General features: G+C 47.7%; 1 protein-coding gene across 2 annotated transcripts in view; it reads left to right on the forward strand.

Annotated features, from left to right (window-relative positions):
* Nucleotides 1-16561, forward strand: part of GRIK3 (glutamate ionotropic receptor kainate type subunit 3) — a 250049-nt gene that overhangs the window by 4298 nt on the left and 229190 nt on the right. The gene's annotated exons all lie outside the window — the stretch shown is intronic.

The following is a 16561-nucleotide window of genomic DNA, read 5'->3' on the forward strand; positions in this document are numbered from 1 at the left end:
GTAAATGAGGGGCTTCCAGCCATTTCAGATACTGCTGAACAAACTGCTTTCCTGAGTTGTAAGTGGCCTCTGGTTCTTTCCCATGAAGCAAACTTACTTTGACGCAAACATGTACCCATCCAGATGCTTTGTGCCTTCCCATCTCTGCAGCCTTGCCAAATAACGCCGGGAAGCTGGGCTTCCCCTCCGTGCTGCCCTGCAGCCCGTGACATCAAAACCTGAGGGATGCAAAATCCCTTCCGAAAGGAAACAGTGCCGCATTTTCAATTGTCTCTCCGGATGTCATATTTGATGTTTTGATTGCCGGGGCGAAAGACTTTGTCCCAAGGAAGCTTCAATTAATAGCCGGCTTTGCTGGAACAGGGCAAACATTTGCAGAGACTGAAGAGGGTTAAAAAAGGCCACATCCTTGTGTGTTGGCGGCCTGGAGATAATTATAAGAGGGGCATCACGCTCTTGTGGGCTCTTCACATTCTGTGTGCAGCCCGTGTCTCCCCGGGACACAACAAAGCTTCACAATGCGTCTTCCTTCATCTCACTGTCTTTCTCGCTGCCTTTGTTATGGCTGGGGCTTGAATAGGGAAATTGGGCTGGACCCAAAGCACAGGTCTTGGGTCTGGCAGCTTGCCCGAAAGTCTTAGCATGGAGCCTCAGAGCCCTTGCTCCGGCTACGACCTTCTGTCTTTTCTGCATGCGAGGATCGCGGTGGTACCGGCTTGCTGTTTCTTTCTGTAGAATAATAGTAAGGCAGGATGTGTTTTCTGTTCCCGGGTGCCGTCACCGCATCCCCCGCAAGGAAAAGGGGAGATGTTGCTGGTTGGCAGCATTCAAAGGAGCCGGGAAGGGGGCCGCTGTCCTGGTTCCGAAACAGACAGGAGTCGAGCGATGCTAATTTGTGAGGGAGCAGGGAGGTCGAGCCATCAATTGTTGGGGTAATCCACAAGGAACGCAGCACGGAGGCATGTGGGCGGTTGCAGTCTGCCAAAAATAAAAGCATCCATTGATTTATTTTATAGAAATTCATTGTGAACAAATTCGGTTTGTAATTATCATTCCTTGAGGGGGTGGGCTTGTTATTTCAGGACTTATTATTTGGTGTTTCCTTTCATGAGCGTCATTTCTAATCTCTTCCCCCTCCCCTACCAGGGATACAAAGGGATTTTAACAGCTTTTTGTTCTTCTTCCAATCCCCCACAATAATAATTTGACTAATGTCAAATGTGCTGCATTCAATTATGCTTTTTCTGTACGGGTCTGGCATCCAAGTGGGAGGAAAGATTCAAATATTATTTTATTTGCTTTGGCTATGAGTAATTATTATTATTATTATTATTATTTTTTGCTGTCAAGTCGCAGCCAATTTTCGGTGACCCCATAGGGTTCCCAAAGCAAGAGACGTTCAGAGGTGGTTCCCCACTGCCAACCTCTGCAGGACAACCCAGAACTTCCTTGGGGGTGTCTCCCATCCAAGTGCTAACCAGGGTTGGCCCTGCTTAGCTTCCAGGATGTGACAAGACTGGGCTAGCCTGGGCTATCTGGGTCAAGGTGGGGTGAATAATAGGGTGGAGAAAATGTTATATGGGAAGGGGCTTGAGGTCAATTGGTAGACTGTCCTCGGGGCCTGCAAAGGAATTGTGTGCATACAGTGGGACAGTATCTTGGGTTTCATGTGGCCTCCAGAGAGGAGATCCTGGACAGATGCCAAGCATTACTTCTGCTTCAGCATGAGTTGGACAGAACCTCCCCTCATTCTGCACATGGGGATCTATCCTCTGAATCCCTTCAAGCAGCTTTTAGTCAGCATGGGGAAGGGGTGCCAGATTCATTCCCATATAGACTTGGAGCAGTGCCTTCAGGACACAATGCCCCGGCTGCACATTTGTGGAGGCATAATTGCAAATCAATGTCATTGAAGCAAAGCTGGTATGGAAATGTTTGTATGCTTTTACTGGGGGTAATTCTGCAAGATTAGGGTCCCCAGCCGGTGGGATCTGTTAACTTTACCCTCTGTGCAAGCAGTGTGGGAATCTACCCTTCGTGGCTCTTTCCTTCCTTCAACCGGGGATTCAAAGGGTCCCCTCAGCCAAGCAGCCCCCGCCCCCCCGAGTTGGTGAGTGTAAAACAAGGGAGGGGAACTCTTTTGGCAGCAACGGCGGCTGTGTTTGCGATGGAGCTCTGTTGTATAGGAGCAGACACAAACTGAATGAAGATCAATATGTGTGTCCCCCCCCTTCTCCTGCCGCACAAAGCAAATAGCTTCAGACAAGTGGCTTCTCACTACCCGGGAATGGAACAACCAAGTTAGAAAACATTAACCTGAGGACCTGTGCCTGCCAGCCCGGGAATTCCAGAGGGCTGTAAAAATCGGAATTTAATCGGAAGCGGAAGCAAACAGAATGACACCGCGGTCTGTTCGTATCCAGGCCAGTTTGCAGTGGGAGATTTAACATGCGAGTAGCCCGATGCACAGAGGAGAATCAATGCACGAGGATGTCTTATATTGGCTTATAATGGAAAATGCTGGCATGTCCCATAGCATTCTTTGGGAGAGACAAAAAAAAAATATATATATCCATGAATGCATTTTCTCCCGGTTTCTTTCGGAACAAAAGAGAAAGATGCAGCATACACGAATGCTGCTATTTTGGCCTAGGTGGGCTGGGTGCATGGTATTGGAGGCAGAACCGTAAATGGGGAAATTGCATCCCGCCTTTGGACTGAGTTGTGGCAGGCTTTCCATATCGATGCTTAGTAAAAATGCCTTTTTAGAATCTCTGGGTGTTCTATTTTTTAAAAATGCAGGCGTAAAACCTTAAGGGTCAAACGATACATGAAGCTGGAGTTCTATGGGTGGAGCTCCAGGCATATAAATATCAGCTTTTGGGATTGGGGATGGGATTCTGTGCTGGGACAGCCAACCTGCAGAAGGCAGGATTAATTCCCCCCTCCCTTGTCACCGCTGGACATGCCCCCCTCCTGCCTGATTTAAGTCATTGTTGTGGGGAGACACAGGGAGATTTCTGCTTGGGCAAATGGGGGGAGGTCATTGTGATGTCTCCCCCCCCCCTCCACTGCCTTGGTCCCACTTGCCTCCTCCCCGGAAGCTTGCAGCCGCCTTTTGTAGGGCCCATGTCATGCCTGCTGCTCCAACAGTGCACGGCTTGATTTTTGTGGGCATGGTGTTTAAGATCGGGCCTCACCTGTACATGATGTTGCCGTGGCCAGGAACTGCACCAAAAAAAGGCACATAAGGGCTGTTTGGGTTACCGCCTGGAGGCCTCTCCAGCATCGCCACCTCTCTTTGGGGCTCTGCAATTCCGTACATAAATTGAACAAGCAAATCTTGTTCAGCTTAATGGGATTGTGCTTGGCGTCTTGTGACCAAAATGTCCAGTCCCTTTGCATGAGCTGGGGCCCATCTTTCTCATTTCTCCCCCAACCTCTTTTGGGATTTATTTCAGCCACATCCTCCCACCCAGCTTTGAGTTCTGAGGTTTGCAGCTTTTGCGGGAGGGCGCTCTCTCTCTTTTTTTTAGCTTCTTATTGATGCTTCTGACATCCCTTTGCTTTCTCTCCTGATCGTGGACATAATTGTTAATTTTGGGTCAGGCTGTACCTGGTAATTTGGGGGCGCGGGGGAGGATGGCAGCGTGAACAGCAACAGCTGGTAGATACGTCCCGAGCGCCTGGGTCCCTTTTGTGGCAGGCAATTGGAAAAGCTTAATCCCGCTTTCTGGCTGGAGAGCCACGTGCACGTTCCTGAGGCCTGACGGCAGAATCGGAGATGCTGCAGTGGGGAATGGGGGGCTGCGGAGGCCTGGAGTGGGTCCCCTTTTCTAAAAGCAAAGAGTACTTTTGATCCAAATGCAGCCGGTTTGCTCTTTGTCTGGAAGAAACTCACTCAGCCAGTTGCTTGGAGGAAAGTGAAGGCGTTGGAGTATTCTGGACAAGTATAAATAAACCTCACATCAGGAATCCTGTGGGCTGTGCTACAATCCCCCAGATGAAAAGCAGAAATACCTTTCTTTGGCGTTTGGCCGCATTTTCATGCACTTCAAAAGTTTGCCTTTTCCTGCACACAGCACAGATTGGGTGTTTTAGTACCCCCCCTCCAAGAAGTGATTTCTGAGCATTCTTTGCCTGGCCCTTTTTAATGGTCTGCCTCTTGAATAGCTCCCATGAACACCAGGCGAGAGAGGGGCTGGTCTGTTACTGATGCGGCAGCCGGTGCTTTGCTTGGAGACGGCAGAGGGCAGCGTGCCCCGTGGGCTTTGGGGAGGCTTCACCTTCCCTGCCTCCCCTACCGACACTTCTCTACTTTGCCAGCCTTTGTTTAGCTGCTGAGTGACCCTTCCTCGGCTTGTTCATGCTTGAGGCTCATATCTGTCCCCGCACCCGTTGTCAGAGGGTTTCAACAGAAATGCTACCTGTTTTGTGTTGTTTGAGCCGGAGGTTGGGCTGGGAACGTGTTTCTGCTTCAGTACTTCCTCTGGTCGCTGTTATCGCTCACCTGGCAGCCGTCTTGTGACGGTGGCTACAGGTGTCCCTGCCCTGGACCTCCACTGGAATCCTGGCATTTCTCTGAGCCTGGCTGTCTTCTAGCCGGGTTGGCAGGAGAGCCCCAGTGCTGCCTGGGTATTTTTCCAGTGGTTTTGCCTTAGCAAAACAGAACGGACCAGGTCAATCGGAAGCCCCTGGCAACCCTACTTCTCACCACTAGGCATGCTGATATAGCTTTCTGGAGGTGAGGGAGGGCCAGCCCCCCCTCCCACTATGCTCCAGACCCCCCCCCTCATCCTTTGCTCTTTTTCTTGGCAAAGGTGTTTCATAAGCTGCGGTCAGAGATAATTGCATTTCTTCCATCGCATCTCAGCCGCAAAGTTATTTCTCCCTTCCCCCAATGGATCAGGATTCTGTGAAGCAATCTCTTTAGAAAGCGCCTGAGTCCAGGGAAGGGGAGGAGGGGTCAGGTGAGCAACTGAGGAAGGTGCTACAGGCTGTAGAAAGAGGGCAGAGCCTACCGCTAGGCAGGTTCCATCTCTGCTAGAATATTCCATCTTCTCAGGTACCTGGGGGTGGGCTGCCTGACAAAGGTGACTTGCCTCTTTTCTACCTGTAAAAGGCTCTTGAGCTGCCTGCTTTCCAATCATGAGAACCCCTTAGATACTTGGTAATTGGTGTGTCTCCCCCACACATACGCACAAACGCACACTGCCATGAGGCCTGTGCCCATGTGAAGGAAGACTCTGACACGGAGGGAAGTTGATGGAGAACTGACTCCCGCGTTACATTCAGAAGTGCACCTGAGGATGGCAAAGCTTCAAGACTGCGGGTTGGTTGATGTAGCACTTGTTCATCTGAATGCTGTTGTATGTCCCAGTCCTATGGCAGGATCCCTTCCAAGGCTTGCCATAGCTCTCCCAACACTCATTGAAAGTATTGCTGGACTCAGTGAGCAGCGTTCTTATGGGTGCTGGGCTGCGGCTGTGAGCAGGTCGACCTAGAGCAGCCATTCTCAACCTTCTTTTGGCATTGCCCTTTTAGGAGCTCTTCTTAGGTCCCCTGTCGTAGGCTGGCCACTTGCGCAATGAGTGAGGCTAAAAAAGGCCTAAGCCAAGAGTGAACTAACAATACTCGACGCACATTGCCTTATATATATACGTGTGTGTGACATTTCTAAAACATTCGACCAAGATGTTCATTTTTCCCCCTGAATGCATTAATTCACACACACATGAACAGATTAAATGATTTATTTTTCTTTCCCTTGACAGAGGACACATTTTCCAGCCATTAATGACATCGCATGTGACGAAAACGGTGTAACATTGGTTCAGTTACCAGGGCCCCCCATAAACCCTTTGGGCTCCCCTTCTCACGCTTTTCAGTCTGTAGCCTCCTCTTCAAATGTGTCAGGGCCCCACATAGCCTCCTGTTGAGATGGTTGGCCTAGAGCAGGGGTAGTCAAACCGCAGCCCTCCAGATGTCCATGGACTACAGTTCCCATGAGCCCCTGCCAGCGGCAGGGGCTCATGGGAACTGTAGTCCATGGGCATCTGGAGGGCCGCAGTTTGACTACCCATGGCCTAGAGCATGTGTTTTCCAGGGCTTCCGGGATCAGTGGCAGGAGCTGGGGAAGTGGCAGTCAGAATTGTCTGATTTGCTGACCAGACAAGGGGCAGCATGGTCTCGATCCTTGCGTTTATGGCCACCCTGGCCGACCCAGTGACTTTATACTGCCTCCTAGTCAAATTTCCAAACTTGAGATCGTGAAACATTTTTTTTTTTTAATCCATTTGATGGTTCACCCCGGGCTTTCTTCTCAGCTGCCCCACTGTGTGTGCTGGCCATACTGCTTGGTTTTAATTAATTTTTTGGCTTACCTGCAACTCGCTACTGAATGGGCTCCTGCAGGGCCTGGCCTCCTCTGGGCCTGCTCTGTGAGAGCTGCAAGTCTCCCGACGCACGCAGGGATGTGCGAGAGAGAAATCCATCATTCCAAACCCGACTTCTCCGAGTTAAAGGCAAAACCAAGCCCGACTGTTTTGAAAGGCACCAAAGTGGATCATGATGAGAACAGAAAGGCTTTGTGGAGGCTGTGTATTTTCCAGTTTAATAAATAGTTGGCTGTCATCTTTTGTCTCCTGCAATAAAACAGTAAATAAAATACAGAATCAGCCACAGGCTGCGCTAAGCGAGGAAGGCCTTCTGGGACCCAGCGTCAGACTTGCCTGCTGCTTTTCTGCATTGAATTAAGAGCGATCAAAAAGACGGTATCGGGAGTCGCCTCCTGGAAATCTGCCTGGGCCCCAGGAGCATTGTTCCCGTGCCAGAAGAATAGTCACACATCACTGGGCCAGTGGCTGCAACAGAAGTAGCCTGTTCACACAGGGGCCTGAAGCAGTGTGGTAGATTTCCAAAAGAACGTGGCTCCAGCCTCCCTTCCACGGTTCTTAGTTCCGTGTGAGGAACTGGCCTTGAGTGTTCTGCTTCAATGCAGAAGTAGATCAGGGCTGCAGAGGTTAGAGCTCAGACCGGCCTATCCAGAGGGCTTGGACCACTGGCTTTAAAAAAACAGAACAGAGGCAAAGACATGCTGCTTGAAAATGCTATGCTAGGTCCCTTTCCTTAACATGCTGCTATTTCACATAAGGGTGAAGCCAGGACGCACAGACGAACTGCATGCTCCCATCCCCAGAATACCTTATGCCATCCAAATAGACTGTGATGGAGCACTGGGATAGAGTTTCATTGATGTGGAACACATCTTTTGCTGCGCTCAGGGCTGGAGTGTAACAGAAGTCGTAATGGGCATGATGTCAATCTGTCCTGCCCACTCCCCGAGTGCGACATAAGAGACAGGGAGGTGGCTGCAGTGGCCATGGTGGCAAAGGCGGTGGGCACAGTAAAGGAGGTGACCAAGCAATTGGGGCTTATTGCCAGGTTTGGCCAGCCACCACCTTGTCCATCCCTCATTCACCTGAACTCCTGACGGGTGAGGGTGGTGCAAGTGGGGCTCACCACTGGGCCTGGCCAGCCACCACTCTACCCACCCCTTGGTTGGCCCCTGGCACAGTGGTCACCAGTGATGGCCAGATTCTCGCAGATTATGTGTTCTCCATAATCTGTGAAAATCTGATTCTTTTTTTTATTGTTACAGTTCTGGTTTTAACTTTGTTGTAGAGATGTATTTTGTACACTGCCTCAAGCCTGGATGCAGAGAGGGATAGTTAATAAATTTAATATAATAAGGGACAGAAAACCCTGCTAAAATCTCTCCTCCTTTTGCTGAGGGTTCCAATGACTCCCAAGATTTTTGGCCCCCACACATATTGGTGGTCTTTTTTGTGTTTTTAATAATTTTTACTTACATTGTAATCTGCCTTGAGTTCCAAAAGGTAGAAAGGTGGCTAATTCATGTTTGAAATAAATAAAAACATTTGCCCCTCCAGCGTTACAGGATGCGATTTCCACCCTTCGAATTGCCCCTTTCTTTTAAACTTGAAGTAAATAGGTTTTTGGTTTCCCTACCCAATCTAAAAACCTGATTGGATATTCCCATACATCTTCTGCACTGTTTCCCTCCTCGATAACTTTTTGATTTCAAAGGAAGCTAGGTAATCTCCCTGCTTAACAACATCCATGCTGAAGAATCTAGGACGGCAGTACACAGAGCCTTAGAACACTCTGTCTTCATTCTGGGTAATTTCGGTAGATGCTTGCCTCACTTCCTGGAGCCCTTTGTTGACTTCAGCATCCCCCCTCTCACCCAGCCTGCCTCCCAGTATGAAAAGCAGCACTTCTCAGCTGGAATGGAGATTGCAGAAGTGGGAGATACACAACAGCTCTGTCTGGGAGACATTTTGTTGGCTTTGTGGCTGGCTTTTTTCCTTGTGCCTTCAGTGTTTGTGGTTTAGTTTCCTACATGTATGCTTTTAGAGGGCAGATTTGGCCTACAGCAGTGGTCCCCAACCCCTAGTCTGGAGACTGGTACCGGTCCATGGATCAGTTGGTACCGGGCCACGGCTCCTTCTCATCCTCCTCCCTGGCTGCTGCCTCGGGGGTTGCCCTGCCACTCTGCCACCGGTTCACCTTTGGTGCTCTCCAGTGGCCACCATGGCTGGGGCTCCCCCTCAGTGTAGCACTGCGCAGCTGCTGCTGGCAGCGCCCCCCAGTGTGCGGTGGGAAGTCAGCGGCACCGGTGGGAAAGCAAGTGGAGCAGGGGCTCAGGCGGCAACGTCCCTCGGCAAAAGACTACCCCCCCGGGCCTCGGTAAAATTGTCAAGTGTTGACCAGTTCCCAGTGATAAAAAGGTTGGGGACCACTGGCCTAAAGGATGAGCCCTGGGGGTTTTTGTTTGTGCAGGAGAAGATGTGGAGTGCCCTATAGGAGGGTGCCCCTCGGCCGTCTACTCTGGTGGATGCCTGCAAAGATGTCAGACAGAGTTCCTTGAGAGACCCGCCCCTTGTCTGGGAACCAGAACAAGTGGTAAGGTGGAGGGGATGGAGGCAAGCAAGGTAGACCATGGGGAGAGCTAGGGAAGGATTTGCAGAAGATATTGCGGAAAGATTTGGTGGATAAAAGAATCAGGGGAGAGGATGCCAAGCAGAGACTCAAAGAAAGTGAAGATAGTAAGAAGAGGTGTAGGGTTTCAACTTGCAGATTGGGAGTACCCTGGAGATTTGAGGGTGGAGTCTGGGAGTGTAGAGTTTGGGAAGGGGAGGGGCCACAGCAGAGTATAATGCTATTGAGTGCACCCTCCAAATCAGCCATTTTCTCTTGGTGATCAGTTGTAATTCTGGGGACTGTCCTGAGTGCTACGTCTCCATTGAGTTCCCCATGAGCAGATCCAATGTAAACAAGAAATATCTAGATGGAAGAAAATGCAAGGATGTTCCTTGCTAGAACTGATGAAACTACAAGCATACTTATGCTTCCCTTGCAACCCCTCTCCCCTGTTTGAATCTTGGTGTACTCACCAAAATCCCTCCCCTCTGAATCTTTGTGGCTCACCAATGTGCCAGGCTCCCACTTGCCCAGGCCACATTTCCCAGTTAACTTCCCACTAACTTCCAGATGCTACAGGCAATCCTAAAAGCATAGATCAATCCAGGAAAATCAGTCCAACAAGGTTAAAATAATCAAAACAGCTTCCTGCTGAGGAGCTGTGAAATACCATTACATAAGACACAAGTTAGTTCAAAGGGAATATTACTTAGCCAAGGCTTTAAAGTCAAAAATCATAAGATAGTTCAAGAAAACGTTATATATAAACAGGTCATAAAAGCACAGTATCTTGATACTTCGGTATTGATGGGACCCGTTCAGGCCACTTGAGTGATGTTTCTGGTGTCTTGCACATTAAAAAGAAGCCAAAAAGCCATGGTCTTCTCCATCCCCAGTGGAAGGAAATGTGAGGTCTAAAGATAGCAGATTCCTCTTGTTGCATGCTGAGTGGTTCCTGCCCGTTTCGGCTGAGAGCGTGAAGCTTCGCAATTTTAAGACACCAAATAAATAAAACAGGTGAAAATGTGTGCTACCTTCTGGAGCTTTTCCAGCTGAGTCTTCTTGGGCATAAGCTGGATGGCGAGGTTAGCTGAGAAAGTGTACAAAATTAGCTGAGAAAAGTGTACGGAACAAAATGGTAGGGGGGTGGCTGGTGGGATGCCTGAGCTCCTGTCTGAAATCCCTGGGTGCTTGTGATGTAGGGGATGCAGCTCCACTCCCACCTCCTTCTGGAATGGTCCTGTCTCTTTGTGGAAGGTTCCACAGTCTCTCTGGGTGGGCTTTGAATGGTGTTTTCCAGCTCCAGAGTGAGAGCTGCTGCTGCTGTGGGGGAAATCAAAGGCAGCCCCTCCAAGCAAGGCTCCTTCCCTGACAAGAAGTGTCTGCTCTTAGATGTTCTTTTGTGCCTTGGCAGCCTCTATCATTAATTCATTCTGTTTTCTGGCGTCTGCATTTTCCGGGAAGCTTGTTCTGGACAAACAAGGCTTTGGCTAGGTTTTGTCAAAATGCCTCTTCTTCCACCTTCTTGATCTCACCGGCTTGGCCATTCTGAGAAAGTGAGGCTGTTTTCTGTGGCGAAGTAGGGTCCAGGGACCCTAAGCAGGGCTGTCCACCTCCTGGTGGGACCTGGAAGTCTCTCAGAATTAAAACGTAGAACAGGCTTTCTCATTGGGTTTTTTGGGAAGCCCTTGGGTTTCTCAATGGTCCCAGAAGGGTGGGAGTTAATTCATTTTTAATATATTTAATTAAAAAAATTATTGGGTGATATGACCATGTAGGGTTAGGCCAACCTCCCCCCAATGGCCAATGATGGCCAGCACATGTGTGGGTAGATGGAGAGCATCCCTGTGGCTTTTGCCCTGAAAATGGGGGGGGGGGGGGAACTCCCTGCAATGTGTAAGAAATCCCCACACCCACAGCCCAGTTTCTGCTTTTTCCCCTGGGCTGAGGCTGGCAACCCCTGGACAAGCCAAGGAAATTGGAGAGCTATCTCCCTTGGTCAGCCAGCCCTGCTGAGCCCTGCACCTGCAGCCAAACTGCATGCGAGAGCCACCTTTCTTACTGGCATGCCTGGAGCTTGGTGGAGGGAGCAGGCAGGCAAGTGCGACGTCCCAGAGACAGCAACTCAGCCTTGGGAGGGGGGGGATAGAGTGGCAGATGCCAGCCCAAGTCCTGTTTCCAGCCCAGTGGAGTAGGCCGCTGGACTGCTTCTGGTGTTTTCAGTGTGGGTAGGGCTATGAAGCGTGATGTCACATCTGGTGGGAGTGTCTGGGTGGTGTCGCTTCTGACGACATTTGACTTCTGGGGGCGTGGCAGGGAGGTCTGGCCCTCTGACATCACTTCTGAGGTTCTTTGAAGCTTGAAAAATGTTCCAGGGGTTTCTCAGTGCTAAAAAGGCTGGGAAAGGATGCTCTAGACCAGGGGTAGTCAAACTGCGGCCCTCCAGATGTCCATGGACCACAATTCCCAGAAGCCCCTGCTGGCAGGGGCTTCTGGGAATTGTGGTCCATGGACATCTGGAGGGCCGCAGTTTGACTACCCCTGCTCTAGACGAAAGGGATCTGCTTCCCTGCAGAAAATAGCTGCTTTAGAGGGGGACACTTTCTACCCTGTGAGGTCCCTCCTCAAACTTTGCCCAAAGAAGTGCCTTTTTCACATTTTTGCACGGGAAAGCAGGGGCTAGAGACTTTAAACATCAGAAGCGGGGTTTTCAGAGAACGTGTTACATTTTGTCATTGCAACAATATATTGGTATAACAATATTCTCGTGCCAAATATTTATTTTAAATAAAAATCTCCCAGAAGACAAGGGAAGGAATCTGCTACTATGGGGATAGCTCCAGGGAGAGTGGCTACCTTGTAGGCCAGAAAATGCTGTTTGTTGGGAAATATCTGGAGAGCCTTCTGAGTAAAACAAAAATATGTTTAGCTTTTTACCAATATATGAGAGAAAGTGCATCTCTCAGAAGGAAGGGTTTTCCACAGCTCTGGGGGCCACTCATGAAAAGACCTTGCTGTTAGGCAGTGAAGTGGCTCTTCTGCTAAGTGGAGCTTGAAGCACAGCTGGCCTCACATCAAAGTGAGTTTCATCCCGGAGACCATTAAGAGCTTTGTAGGTGATGTGCAGGACCTTGAATGGAGCCTGAAAACTGATCGGTAACCATGTTACCTGGAATAGACCTGCCTCTTGAATTTATGGTGGGGAAATGAGCCATTCCAGGAGACAAATAAGCAATGCAAGTGGGGCAGCGAGTGAGATCCCCCACCAGTGTATCCAAAGAGCGTATCTGGTCCAGCCTTTCTCAACTTCTTTACCATCAGGAAACCCCCTGGAACATTCTACAGGCTTTGAAAACCCCCAGAAGGGGCACGATCACGCAGAATATGGTTGGGAAGCATAGCTGTGTATACACCAGCCTGGGGCCCCTCCCCTTCCCACCTCCTCTAGGCCCGTCATTGGCCATTTTGGGAGGGGTGGTGGTGGATCAACATGACCATATATGGTTATGTCACCTGATAAAAGTTTTAACAAATTTTAAAAAAATATAAAAATTAACTCCCACACATTTAGAAAACCCTTCCAGGGCTGTCAAGATTTCTGGTCAGAAATCTTAGGCAGAGGCTGTTCTTAAAAATTAATAAAAGGATTTTCATTAAAACAAATAAAAAGGGCCCCCTAACAACATTTAAGCTAAAACAAACATACAGCTTGAAGTAAAGAGATGATCAGGTGTGATATGGGTAGAATTCAAGTCAGAGAAAAATATATTTACCATCTGATGAGAAGACAAGGATCCGGAAGGAGCAGCCTGCCAGCAAGCTGGGTTTTGCATAAAGAGGCGGCAAACATGAGAATGGAGATGGCTTGCCTCTGATGAATTTTGGGGAAGGGGAGGGAGCTAGGGCCAGGGCATGGAAATCCTAAAACAAAGCCTTGATTTGATCAATTGGGCAGTGTCAAAGAAACAGGTTCATTAATGGGCAAACCAGTCTTTGATCAAGAAACTCTTATGAGCCATTAGGGAACCTCTGGAGCTGGTGAAGGACTCCAGGTGAGTCCTGAGAGCTAACCACATCTGCATTTTGGCTGGAAGGGGAGTTCAGCTGTGGCAGACCCTTTGCTAATGAGATTTTGATGCGCCAGTGATTAAAGGACAGGAGGAATCTGCCAAAAGGATTCTTTCAGCAGGGAGAAACATTAAGGTAAAACAAGGGCTGGGTTGTTGATAAAACCAGCCACTGGTCAAGGTGTTGTCTATTCCTTTGTTCCTGTTGTGCTAGGGTGAGAGGAAAGCATGCTGACAAGTCCTTTTTTGTGCAGATTAATTGTATCACTCCTGTGACAGCCAGGAAACCTCTTGCTTGAGTTTGACCTCACAAAGAGCCTGCTCTTGGCTTATTTCTGACATGCAAAGCTTTATGGGTAGGCTTGATCTGTCTTGCTTATAGGGAACCAGAAATAAAAATGGAAGATTGCAGCGGCTTTACTCTTTGCACAGCAAAGGGCATACCTGGGGTGTATAGAGGAGATGTGCATGCTCTCACCAGTTTTTGAGACAGAAGTCACCTGATTACAGTGCTCTGGAGCAGCTGGAGTTTCCAACTGGGCTATGAGGCCAGACCAAGCAAAATGCATTGCAGTAATTTAGCCTTGAGGAAACCACAGGATGGTTCTGTATGGTCAGATGAGCCGAGTCAAGGCCCATCTTCCAGGCTCAATGAAACTGGTTGAATACCCACTCCCTTTTCTGCTGCATTAATTTGCTTCTTCCGCTGTAATGTGTGGTCCGATATATACCCTTAAGGCTGAGTCAGCAGGTACTAGCTGGACTGGGTCAGAAGGGGTGAGCACAATGTCCCTCACAACCTCATAAAATGGATAAGCTTCATAGAACAACTTTTCACAAATGCTTGAAATGTGGACAGGTGTCCAGCAAATAATTTGCATATGTGGTGGGCACATCTAGTAGTTAAAAGTTTTGGGGGGAAATATTCAAGAAGCTAGCCCATTAGCTGTTTTCAGAAAGTATCCCAGTTGGTCTCTCATCTAGTAGAACAGCTAATTTGACAAAGGTATCTGACAAAGGAAGTTTGAATCTCAAAGACTTATGCCCTTTAGTCTCTAAGGAACCAGCTGGACTTGAATCTAAGTCCTGCTGATTATTATGCTAAGAAAATCTTTTGAACATGATGTGCAATGTGATTTTGGTGGTTAAGCTGTTAATTACAAAAAACTGGAAATAAGATCTGAATCTGAATGTCAAAAATGGGGTGAGTTACATTTAGCAAATATTGAAATGATTAAGTGAGAGGTGGTAGACACTCAAAGACTTCTTTCCTGATAGCAAAATAATCTTCCTTGTCTTTTTTGGCAGCAAAAATTAAATTTGAACATATTCACTTGTTATATTAAGAAGTAGACTATTGCCATTTCTGTAGGTTTGGATTGTTACAAATATAGTTGAAGAAACAAATGTTATTATTTGTGTTTGTCTGTTCATACGTATATATGTATGTGTAAATTATTATTTTATAGTAGGCCTGTAAGATACACTTTCCATTTTAAAAAAGGTTAAAAGTTTTTAAAGAAAGAAAATCTAACAAAATCTAATACAGGAAAAGAAAAGGAGAAAAAGAAAATGAGAGAAAAAAGAAGAAAAACATAAAAAGAAAAAATATATATAAAGAAGCAGCTTCCAATGTTCTCTGGCAAATACATGTTAATATCAAACTTCACTTATTCTACACTTACAAACAACCAATTCCTCTTGTTTCCTATTATCTAATCATTGTTACCTCATAAACATCAAATCCATAAATTGTCAGTTCCTTTCCCCCCTGCATTTTGTGCAAAAAGTCTATAAGAGGGTGCCAGTCCTCCATAAAAGTAGGTATTGTCTTTTCTCTGATCAAAGAAGTAAACATTGCCATCTCTATGATAAACTTTCTGATAAACCTTCCCATCAATCAGTAAGCAGATTACAAAATATGATAACATCAGGCAATCAGTGAGTGGACTGCATGACATGATAACGCCTCAGATTTAACAGCAAAGATTCCTAGTAAGACGAAATCATGCTGATTATACAACGGGGGGGGGGGGACGGACAGACAGACAAGCACAAAGCATGCAAACCTGTCTGTTTAGGGCAACAGGAGAATCACTGTGGGAAGGACTGCGGCCTTAAATGTCAGCTCGTAAGCTGAACCGTTACATTGCAGTTTTGCTTCTTCTATAAGAATGCCCTTCAGTTTGCATATTTTATATGCATATGAACTGGCAGTTTCCAGTTTTACTGATTTGCAGGGTGGAACCTTCTGAAAGCTTTGGTCAGATGAGCTGAGCCGGTCCTGCCGATGCAGGTCCTGTTAGGATTGCTAAACTGGCGGTGCCTAGAGAGCTCCCAAATTTACAGGTGATCTTTAAATCACACAGCTCATTTCCCCTGAGGAGTACTGTTGCTTTGCATGGTGGGCTTTATGGCAGCCAAGATGAATGCTTCTTTGTTTTGCTCAGGCAAGGCTTGCTGTTTAGCATATTGCACACACAAAAATAAAAATAGGTTCTTATTTTAAAAGCATTTTATTTTATTAGTGATGATGCCATGCAAACTGCAAACATGTGACGTCGGGGTGGGGGAGGTGTGTGGCAGGGAGGCATGGCCAGCTGACATCCCTTCTGGGGTTACCTAAAGAATATTTCACAGGTCACTCCACAGTCAAGAAGTTAAAAAAGGTTGCCTCAAGAACTTCAGAAGGTGTGACTTTTTGCCCATATAGGAGATGCTAGGAAGCTGTTCACCTCCTGTGCTCAAGAGTTGCCGTGGCTGCCTGCTACAGACTCATATTTCTCTCTTTTTATAACTTGGCATTCATAGGACACATGGTGATTTATTAGATAATCAATTTCTTTATCTACCTAATACTTTCAAGCACTCCATCACTGCCGAGGCAATAAATCCAGCCCATGATTTTAATTCTGCCTTGGGTTGCCTGTGAGAATTTTGGTCAGAATGGCTTATATTCTGTATTTTGTCCTGCTCTTGGTCCTCCTTTTCCCAGTTTATGAGGTGCAGAGAGTGTCCGTCCCCCCCATTTTGGCTTGATCAAGAATTATGAAAAAAGATGCTAGTTAAACGTGAGGGTGCACACGTATTCAAACATCCAGTTGTATTGTTCTTTCATATGAACAAATTAATGTGACTGAATGGTCAGTTTGAAGAACGAGTTGGTTCTTATATGCTGCTTTTCTCTACCCGAAGGAGTCTCAAAGCGGCTTACAATCTCCTTCCCTTTCCTCTCCCCACAACAGACACCCTGTGAGGGAGGTGAGGCTGAGAGAGCCCTGATATTACTGAAGAAGAAGAAGAGTTGGTTCTTATATTCCGCTTTTCTCTACCTGAAGGAGTCTCAAAGCGGCTTACATTCACCTTTCCTTTCCTCTCCCCACAACAGACACCCTGTGGGGTGGGTGAGGCTAAGAGAGCCCTGATATCACTGCTCGGTCGGAACAGCTTTCTCAGTGCTGTGGCGAGCCCAAGGTCACCCAGCTGGG

This window comes from Paroedura picta, chromosome 5 (assembly GCF_049243985.1).
Source record: "Paroedura picta isolate Pp20150507F chromosome 5, Ppicta_v3.0, whole genome shotgun sequence".
Taxonomy (NCBI): domain Eukaryota; kingdom Metazoa; phylum Chordata; class Lepidosauria; order Squamata; family Gekkonidae; genus Paroedura; species Paroedura picta.